Source organism: Brachyhypopomus gauderio, chromosome 2, assembly GCF_052324685.1.
Source record: "Brachyhypopomus gauderio isolate BG-103 chromosome 2, BGAUD_0.2, whole genome shotgun sequence".
In the NCBI taxonomy this organism is placed as follows: Eukaryota; Metazoa; Chordata; class Actinopteri; order Gymnotiformes; family Hypopomidae; genus Brachyhypopomus; species Brachyhypopomus gauderio.
This window is the reverse complement of record NC_135212.1, coordinates 2,703,323-2,712,601: the sequence shown is the minus strand read 5'-3', so window position 1 is coordinate 2,712,601 and position 9,279 is coordinate 2,703,323.

Here is a 9,279-nt window from a genome sequence, read left to right as displayed (position 1 = left end):
GTTGACGAGGACGACAGGTCAAGTGAAGCGTCGAGTGAACTCTTCGTAGGAACAGTCTCAAGTAAAGGACAAGAAGAGGAATGGACTGCTACGTACACAGTAAATGGAACAGACATCATCTTTAAACTGGACACCGGAGCATAGGCCATTGTTCTATCTGAAACAGAACTGGCTGTTAGATATTGAACCAGTTGTGAACACCAAAGACAAGGTGAAATTGAAATCTTACAGCGGGGAAGCTATACCCACACTGGGTACCTGCACCTTCGTGATGAGTATAAAAGGTGAGCGATTTGATGTGCCATTCATGATTGTTAAAGGCACTAAGCCTCCCATCATTGGACTGAAAACATGTAAGACGTTAGGTCTGGTAAAGCGTGTAAATGAAGTAAAGGCTGAAAATAATGTTCAGAGACAAACGAATGTAGAAGATGCTTACACAGATTTTTTTTTCAGGGAATAGGAAAACAGTCACACACAGAATTGAGCTAGAAAAACCCAATAGACCAGTCATACATACTACTCGAAAGGTACCATTAGCTCTTAGAGAAAAACTGAAGGCAGAGCTGCAAAGGCTGGAGACCTTAGACATAATAAAGGGAGTGGAAGATCCCACTGAATGGGTTCACTCACTGGTAATTATTGAGAAAAAAATGGCTCACTAAGGTTGTGAATAGACCCAAAAGAACTGAACAGATATGTGAAGCGGGATCACTATCAATTGCCAACAAGAGGAGAAATCTTTGGTGATATAGCAGGTGCTAGATATTTCTCAAAATTGAATGCTTCTGCAGGGTTTTGGCAGATCCCATTACATAAAGAAAGTGTTAGACTATGTAATACCTTTTGGCAGGTATTCCTTTAAGAGGTTACCCTTTGGTCTTGTTTCTTCTCCAGAGGTGTTTCACAGAACTGTTCAGCAAATCTTTGAAAACATCCCAGGCACTAAAGTGTACATAGATGATGTATTGATTTGCGGACGGACAATTGAAGAGCACGATCAGAGACTGAGAATGGCACTGGACACAGCCAAAGCTACTGGCCTGAAACTAAATGCAGATAAGTGCCAGTACAGACAAACAGAGATTACCTTCCTATGTGAAAGATTAACACAAGAGGGTGTTCAAATAGATCAGAGCAAAGTGGCTGCCATAAAGAACATGACCCTACCAACAAACAAAGAAGGTGTTCAACAATTTTTAGGCATGGTGAACTATGTAGGCAAGTTCATACCAGATTTGGCAAGTCACACAAGCCAGCTGAGAAGCACCTTGTGTAAAACCACAGAGTGGAGCTGGAATAGTAAACATCAAAAAGAGTTTGAAGAGCGGAGAAGTCAAATAATGAAGGCTCCAGTACTAAAATACTTTGATGAAAGTCGACATACCAAGATCTCAGCAGATGCATCTAAGGCGGGTATTGGCGCAGTGTTGTTGCAGCAATATGGCAACAGGTGGCGCCCAATAGCATATGCTTCGAGAGCATTAACAGCTTCAGAGTGCAATTAAGCACAGATAGAAAAAGAAGCATCAGCCATTGCATATGGATGTGAAAATTTTCATGTATTCATATATGGCAGAAGAGTTTAGGCTGAGACAGATCACAAACCTCTGGTAACCATAGCAAAGAAAGGATTGGCTAATACACCACTGAGGCTGCAAAGACTATTCCTGAAAATGCAAAAATATGACCTGCAGCTCGAATACAAACCTGGAAAAGAACTGCTGGTCACTGACATGTTGTCACATGCTTATGACAGCACACTAGAGGTACAAAGCTATGAGCAGGATGAGACCATTCATGTTAATCTGGTTAAAAGGAGCTGTCCAGTCTCTGATGAGATGTGGACTGTAATTCTTGAGCTACAGCTCAAGATGAGACATTATAACAAGTCACCCCTATTGCAGAAGCGCCCCCTAGTGGGAATCTCCGAACAAAAGCGCTTAAATCAAAATTTCCTATCCCATCTACATGCCTACCGAGTTTCAGCCGTCTACGTGCAGCCCATCGCGAGATATCCGGCTTTGAAGTTGACCACAAAAGTGCACCCCGCGAGGGGGTCTCCCGACATATCCGTTTACAAAACATATTTATGTTGTGAAATGTCTTAATGTTTTGTCACCTAAAAATCGTTTACTAATAAGGCTTTAATTTAAGACCTTAACAGCGTAGATCCGTTGTGGTTAAGTACCTTAAAAAGCTTGCTCACCTCACTGCAAAATTTTCCGAAATCCGCTTCCTGAATGAGACACTCCGACAAATCTGCCCCCTAAGCATCACAGAAGCGTTTTTAACGCTGATTTGACCCCTCATTACAAAGCTGCAGCGGTTCTGCTTTGATTTGAGTGGTTTTTATTGGTCTAAAGTGGGGTAGTGACTTTGAATGACAGGTTTTACAACCTCTCCCCCGGCGAGGTGCGAAGGGGAGGGGGGGAGGGTGAACCAATAAGCCCACAGAGACAAGCTGGAGCCTCAGAAGTGATTGAAAGCTGTTCTAACCAATAGTTTACTTCCTTCAGAAGCTAACCAGCCCTCATATGACATGATTGGTCAAGTATATTTTTTAATTGAGCCCTCGGAAACTGGCGCTTCATTTCCAATTTCGGGCCGCTAGCATAGCAACATAAGCTAACCCTTTGCTAACCTAAGCTAAGCTCCCCAGAACACACTGTTCGGCGAAACTGAAGCAGCCATGGATTATTTTATCGTTTTTATGCGGATTGTGGATACTTTTGAACATAAACGGATTACTTTGTGTGGAATATATGGGCAATTTTCGGAATTTTCGCCAACCCGGAAGTGAGACGGTACACCGGCTACGACGCGATTCTACGTACTGTGAGTAACAATGGATAATTTTTCATAAGCGATATTATACAAAATATATATTCTAATACTAAACATTAACTAAGCGTTAGGTTATAAACAGTTTTGGAGCTTTTGAGTGCTGGAGTACTCTGTATCGTGTCGGATGCTACCGGAGTTGGCTACGGTAACCTAGCTTATGTTGTCGGACTATATTGGACATAAATATGATATCATAACGTCCATATTTGGACATGGAATTTGTTCATTGGAATTTTCTGGTCTTTCTGTAATATGTGCAGCGTTGTTGTTTGAAATAGCTCATCGGTTTCGTGTATGGAGTTTGTTAGGATGTTAGCTTGGTTGGCTAAGGGTGTGTACCGGGTGTGGCACATACTTAGCACATTTGGACAGGGTGTGGTGAACTTGACATTCCTTGGAACAAAGTGGAATTACTTTGCAATGCTTGCATGGATTTGCTTCATTTTTTCTGTGTTGTTAGAAAAGACCCTAGCGAAACTTTTTGGAATTGGAATAACTATGTGAATATACATTCCAGTCATGTTCAAGTTCAAGTCAAAATTTTTGACATTCCTGGCATATTAGCATTTGTAATAGAGGCTCTAAAATAAACCAAACTATGTGAATATGATATTGAAGTGAGTCAGTATGTTCCCCCAACTGTCTACTTCAGTTTGAGCCATGAATGATAAATTTCCTATATGTACAACTTGAGATATCTAGTGTTGAAGTGTACTAGTACCATTCGCTCAAAGATGGCTGCCAACCAATGTCAAGTGTTAAAGGGGGCCCCAATGCACCATAGGGTTAAGGCAATTACGCAGGGATGGTCGGTGCATTTGGTCCCTGCCCCATACTTGCATTACTGAGACGAGTTGTCGGTGTTAGATGGAATTTTATTCAAGGGTTCGAGGATAGTAATCCCAAAGGTCCTGCAACACAACATGTTGTTAAAAATACATGAGGGACACCTTGGCATACAGAAATCCAAGAGACGGGCCAAAGCAGCATTATACTGGCCAGACATGAGTCAAGACATAGAGAGAATCGTAAGATCTTGTGAAACCTGTCAGAAATATAGGGCCAAACAGTGTAAAGAGCCAGTGTGGGTTCAAGACATTGAGGTGAGGAGAACAAGCAGAACCATCAAAGCGATTGATAGAGCAAATATAAGTGAAAAAAAGAGTAAAAGAGAGTAAATGAATAAATAAATGGTTTATTTATAAATATAATAAATGGTATTATTTATTTTGGAATAGAGTGGTGTGTCATTTGTTTGAGAAAAAAAGAATTTGTGTTTTGGGTTAATGGAAACAAATTGATTGTTTGGAAACTCACATCTGTAGTTTGTGTAAACAGAAGTAATTTCTTATTAAAGTTACAGATTGTAGTGTAAAACAATGTTTTTGACAGGAGAGATGTGATGTAATGGTTGTTGGATGATTAGAGTAGTCAGCATATCACATGCTGACCACTCTAATTATACTGCGCGGGCCGCGGACGAACAACTCAAAGTAAGACTGCATCTGGGCAGACTTAGATCGATATTTTGTGCTTGGCGAATGTGAATGCTTGTTTACATCTGTTCTTATGCTTATGTTCATGTTAAACCGTATTCTGTTTAAAGCTTGTTCGGTTATTTGTACTAATTCATTTACTTCATACATTTACATTTACAGCATTTGGCAGATGCCCTTATCCAGAGCGACTTACATTTTTATCTTATGTTTATACAAGTGAGCAATTGAGGGTTAAGGGTGCTCAGGGGCACCTCAGTCATGGCCTCAGGTCTGGGAATTGAACCTGCGACCCTCCGGTCACAAGACCAGTTCTCTAACCGCCAGGCCATGACTGAGATGCCCCTGAGCAAGGCCCTTAACCCTCAATTGCTCACTTGTATAAACATGAGATAAAAATGTAAGTTTAGTACCAAATATGTTGTGTTCGTGGCTGTAGTGGAGAGCTCGGTTTAGTTTTCGCGCCGTCGAGTTTCTCTTTGTCTAAAAGATCTCCTCCCCCATACGCATGTACACACGCATGCGCACCCACGCACTCAAATACACACACACACATACACACACGCACCCCCACACACATCTAACACACCCACACCTACACCCACACACACACACACACACACAAGCCTACCCTGTTGCCCCCTTTGTGTGCTATGCTTTATTATTATGCTTTGTGATAAATAAATGTTTTTATGTTTAAATGCTGTCGTTTGAGTCGTTGTTTCCCTGTTACAACCTGAAGCCAGAACTATTATTTGAACTGTAACCTTCAGATTTATAGTTTGTTTATCAAACAAATTGGGCTATGGGAGTTGACCACAATTAGTGGAGACCTTAGTTAAATTGAGTTTATAGAAAACTAGGTAAATTTAACACTGTCTGAACTTCCACCATTTTGTAGGTAATTTTATGAGACTGATTACTAAATAAATTTGGCCAGCACCTACACCTGTAACAGAGCTCAGTAAAGAAAACGTGTTACTTGTTCAATCCATTGTGAGTAGCTTTATTAATATCAAACACCAAACACAGCAGAGCCTTCCAGTAATGTGTTGTTCCTAAATCTGTTCTGTTCTTAAAGCCTGTTCAATGGTGTTCTGCTCTTAAATCTTGTTCAGTAGTGTTATGATCTTAAAAACTGTTCAGTAGTGTTCTGCTCTTAAAGCATGTCCAGTAATGTTCTGTTCTTAAAGCCTGTTTAGTAAAGTTCTATTCTTATGGGTTATTCAGTAGTGTTTCTAATTCTAATTCAGTAGTGTTACGATTCTAATGTGTTCTTACATATTCCCCAGAGGGGCTACTTATAGCTTTTATGGGTGGGCTATGCAAAAAAAAAACCTAAAAAACTTTGCTTCACCAATTTATACAGCTACATTCACTTGTTTACTGGCAAGTAAAAATTTATTCATGACAGGAGCTGTCATTTCAGGTCTTTAGAAATGGGTCTATTCAGATTGCTGGAATCCATTGCTGTGTCAGTTTTCTTTCACTGTAAGTTTGACTCAATTGTATCTTTACAAAATGTTCATATGTACTTGACATCTAATATCTGTGCTTGCTCTTATATTTCAGATTCTCTGAGTCAAACTCTGACAGAGTCTGAGCCAGTGGTTATCAAACCTGACAATGCTCATACACTGACCTGTACAGCCTCTGGGATTAACTTTCCTGGCTCATGGATGTCTTGGATCAGACAGGCACCTGGAAAAGGACTGGAAACTGTTTCAATTATTGATGAAGACAGTGCTATCAAGTTTTGCTCTAGTGCAGTTAATGGACGTTTCACCACCTCAAGAGACAACAAGAAGAACCAAGTGTATCTGCACATGAGCAAACTGAAGACAGAAGACACTTCTGTGTATTACTGTGCTCATGTTGCCCACAGTAAAGCAGGAGGTAGCGATGCTGAACAAAAACCTGATCTTGACAAATTATTTTTAAAATGCTAAAATAAGTTAGTGTAAAATATAATTGGAATATAAATTCATTTAGTGGGAGAAATCTTATGGCACTGTGTACTGTACTATGCGCAGAGAATATAACACTAAGGGAAAGGATCTGTTATGATTTAACTGTGCAGGCGTGACGCAGGTGCAGGATTTGCATTATACTGCAGAAGCGGCGGGCCCAGCTCATAAATCGCGTTATTAAACATATTAAACATTGATGGATCTCCAAACAAAAGCGATAAATTCAAAATTTCCTATTCCATCTACATGCCTACAGAGTTTTAGCCATCTACAAGCAGCCGATCGCGAGAAATCCGGCTTTGAATTTGATTATGAAAGCGCCTCACGCACGGGGGTCTCCAAAAATTATATATATCTTGTCTTTTTAATACACTTATTTACAGCAATTAATTCATTAAATAAATATCTAATAATCTCAAATATGAATATCATGTCAAGCAGTTTTTCTGTGTCCTTTCCTCCGTGTTGTTTGTGTAGTGTCCACCATGGTTTGCTGTGCTGCATGGGGATGTTCCAATCGATCAGAGAAAGGAGCAAAAATGTATGATTTCCCCACTGATACTATAATACACGAGAGGGAGTGCTATAACGTGTAATATTGGCACTGCTGTGCTGCGGTCGTAGGCACGAGGCCGCAGGCCGAGTGCCGTAGATCAGTGATTGTGTCGCTGATTCACAGTAGTCGGTGATTGTGTAAGGCACCTCTTCCAGAAGACCATTTCTTCTGGACCTGCGTATTCCCACCCCACCTCCACCCCCCACACATACAAACACACACACGCAGGCATGTTACCCAAAAAAAGAGAGTAGTGACTGAAATCTCTTCTGGTAAGATGTCCTAAATGTCCTATTTTTGTTTGTTTTATGGCTGTTGTGTTTTTGGAAGAGACACACTGTAAAAAGTACTATCTTGATAAGTTAAAATTGCTCAAGATTATTATTCTCTAACAAGTAGCTGGGTTTTTTGTAGAAATTTATGTAAAAATATTTAGTTTTTCAAAAAACAAAAACTACTGAAAATAAGGTTAAAAAAAATCAGTGCCATTTTGAATAATCAATATGCCACTTATATGCCACTATAATTCAAATATTATGTTTGTGTCAATTTCACATTATTTCAACCTTTCACTAATCAAATCTCAAACATATGGTCCTGAGATGAGCAGACTTCTTGCAAGAGAGCTTGCAGTCTCATGAGGCAGCCAAAGGTGTGTATTGAAAGCACACCACAGCTGACACATGCCTCTTTTACATAACAATGGAGGTAAGAAGGGCTTATCACACCTACCAACTCCTGTCGTTTGACATGAGTTGGAAGTGAAAGGTATTTCTGTCAAAAGCAGGGGGCTTGGGAGTTGCAGGTATTTCTGTCTAAAGCAGGGGGCTTGGTAGTTCTAGTGTTAAGGGAATTTGTGATTTACTGTCTGTGACCCTCACACAGAACACTCTGACATTCAGTTCACTCCCTTATCTGTGTGTCTGCTCTTCAGTTAGAACCTCTGTCTCTCTCTGTCTGTCTCTCTCCCTCTCTCTCTCTCTCTCTCTCCCCCTGTACTTTTCCACTACCCATAGATCCAGTCTACTGTGCCTCCTCTCCTGATAAGGAGAACACCAGTCATACATTTTTTTATTACGTTTTATTATTCTTACCCAATTGTGTTAAGACACATCTTCATTCTGTATTTAACTACATGTATTATCATTAAACTTTGGAACTCTTTCCTGACACCCGTGTGTTGTGAATGGAACTCAACACTACAACGGGGAAACAAGGGCAACAAAGAATATCAGAAGCACGAAATAAAAACACTGTCACGTATGGCTACGCCCCCTCTCCTAGCTGTCACTCTGGGTTCCCTCGTGTCTGTGTTCCCTGCCTGTTTATCCCGCCCTGCTCGTTGTCTCCGTGATTCCTCGTTTGTTACCACGCCCCCGTGTCATTGTTATCACCTGTTCCTTGTTTCAGTTCTATGTATATAACTCCCGTTATAGACCCGGACTGGTTATCCGACGACGAATATGGTATTCCCTTGAATAAATCTCGCTCTCCTCAGCGTTTGTGTCCGCCTCCTCGCTCCGTAGCGCGAGCTACGTTACATAACCACGGATCTTACGAGGACACAGCGAGGGAGCGAGACTCCGGTGAGTTTAGTCGCTGTAACGAGTTGTTGGCTGCTTCCGTGCAGTTTGACTCTCATGTGTTACAGCGCGAACGAACCGGAGACAGGAATACCCCTGGCGCTGTGGGAACAAGGACGTCTCGTCGCAAGCAGAGGAAAGCGCAGTCACTTTCGGTTTCGACTGGCTTTCGCGACGAGACTCCTGTCGAGCGCTCTGTGTCTGCCCGGCTTGGTGAACACTACAGGCAGGAGCAACCTGTAGAGCAAGTCGCGGGCAGACGGAATGAGCGCACAGACGAGCGTTGGCTTAACCCTCGGTTTGCTCTCCATGACCACTGCGAGCTCCCGACGCCTCGAGGGAGGCAGAGCCGTCGCAGAGAGAGCAACCGAGAGGCTTCTGTGTCTGTGTGTTCTTCCAGGCTCGCCCAGGACCCCAAGGAAGAGGACCTCCCTCCGCTGACCACAGAAGCCACTCCCCGAAGGCTCCCCAAGAATTTTTTGGGGGGGAGTAGTGGCCACGTCAGTATGGCGGTCCCGCCCCCCGGTGACGTCAGTATGGCGTTCCCGCCCCCCGAGGACGTCTCGTCCACGCTGGTTCCTGTCCCCGCGACTCGGAGGAGGTCATCCACGCCGGTGCCTGTCCCCGCTGCCCGTCGGCAGTCCACGCCGGTTCCTGTCCCCGCTGCCCTTCGGCAGTCCACGCCGGTTCCTGTTCCCGCTGCCCATCGGCAGTCCACGCCGGTTCCTGTCCCCGCTGCCCGTCGGCAGTCCACGCCGGTTCCTGTCCACGCGACCCAGGAGAGGTCGTCCACGCCGGTTCCTGTCCCCGCGACCCAGGAGAGGTCG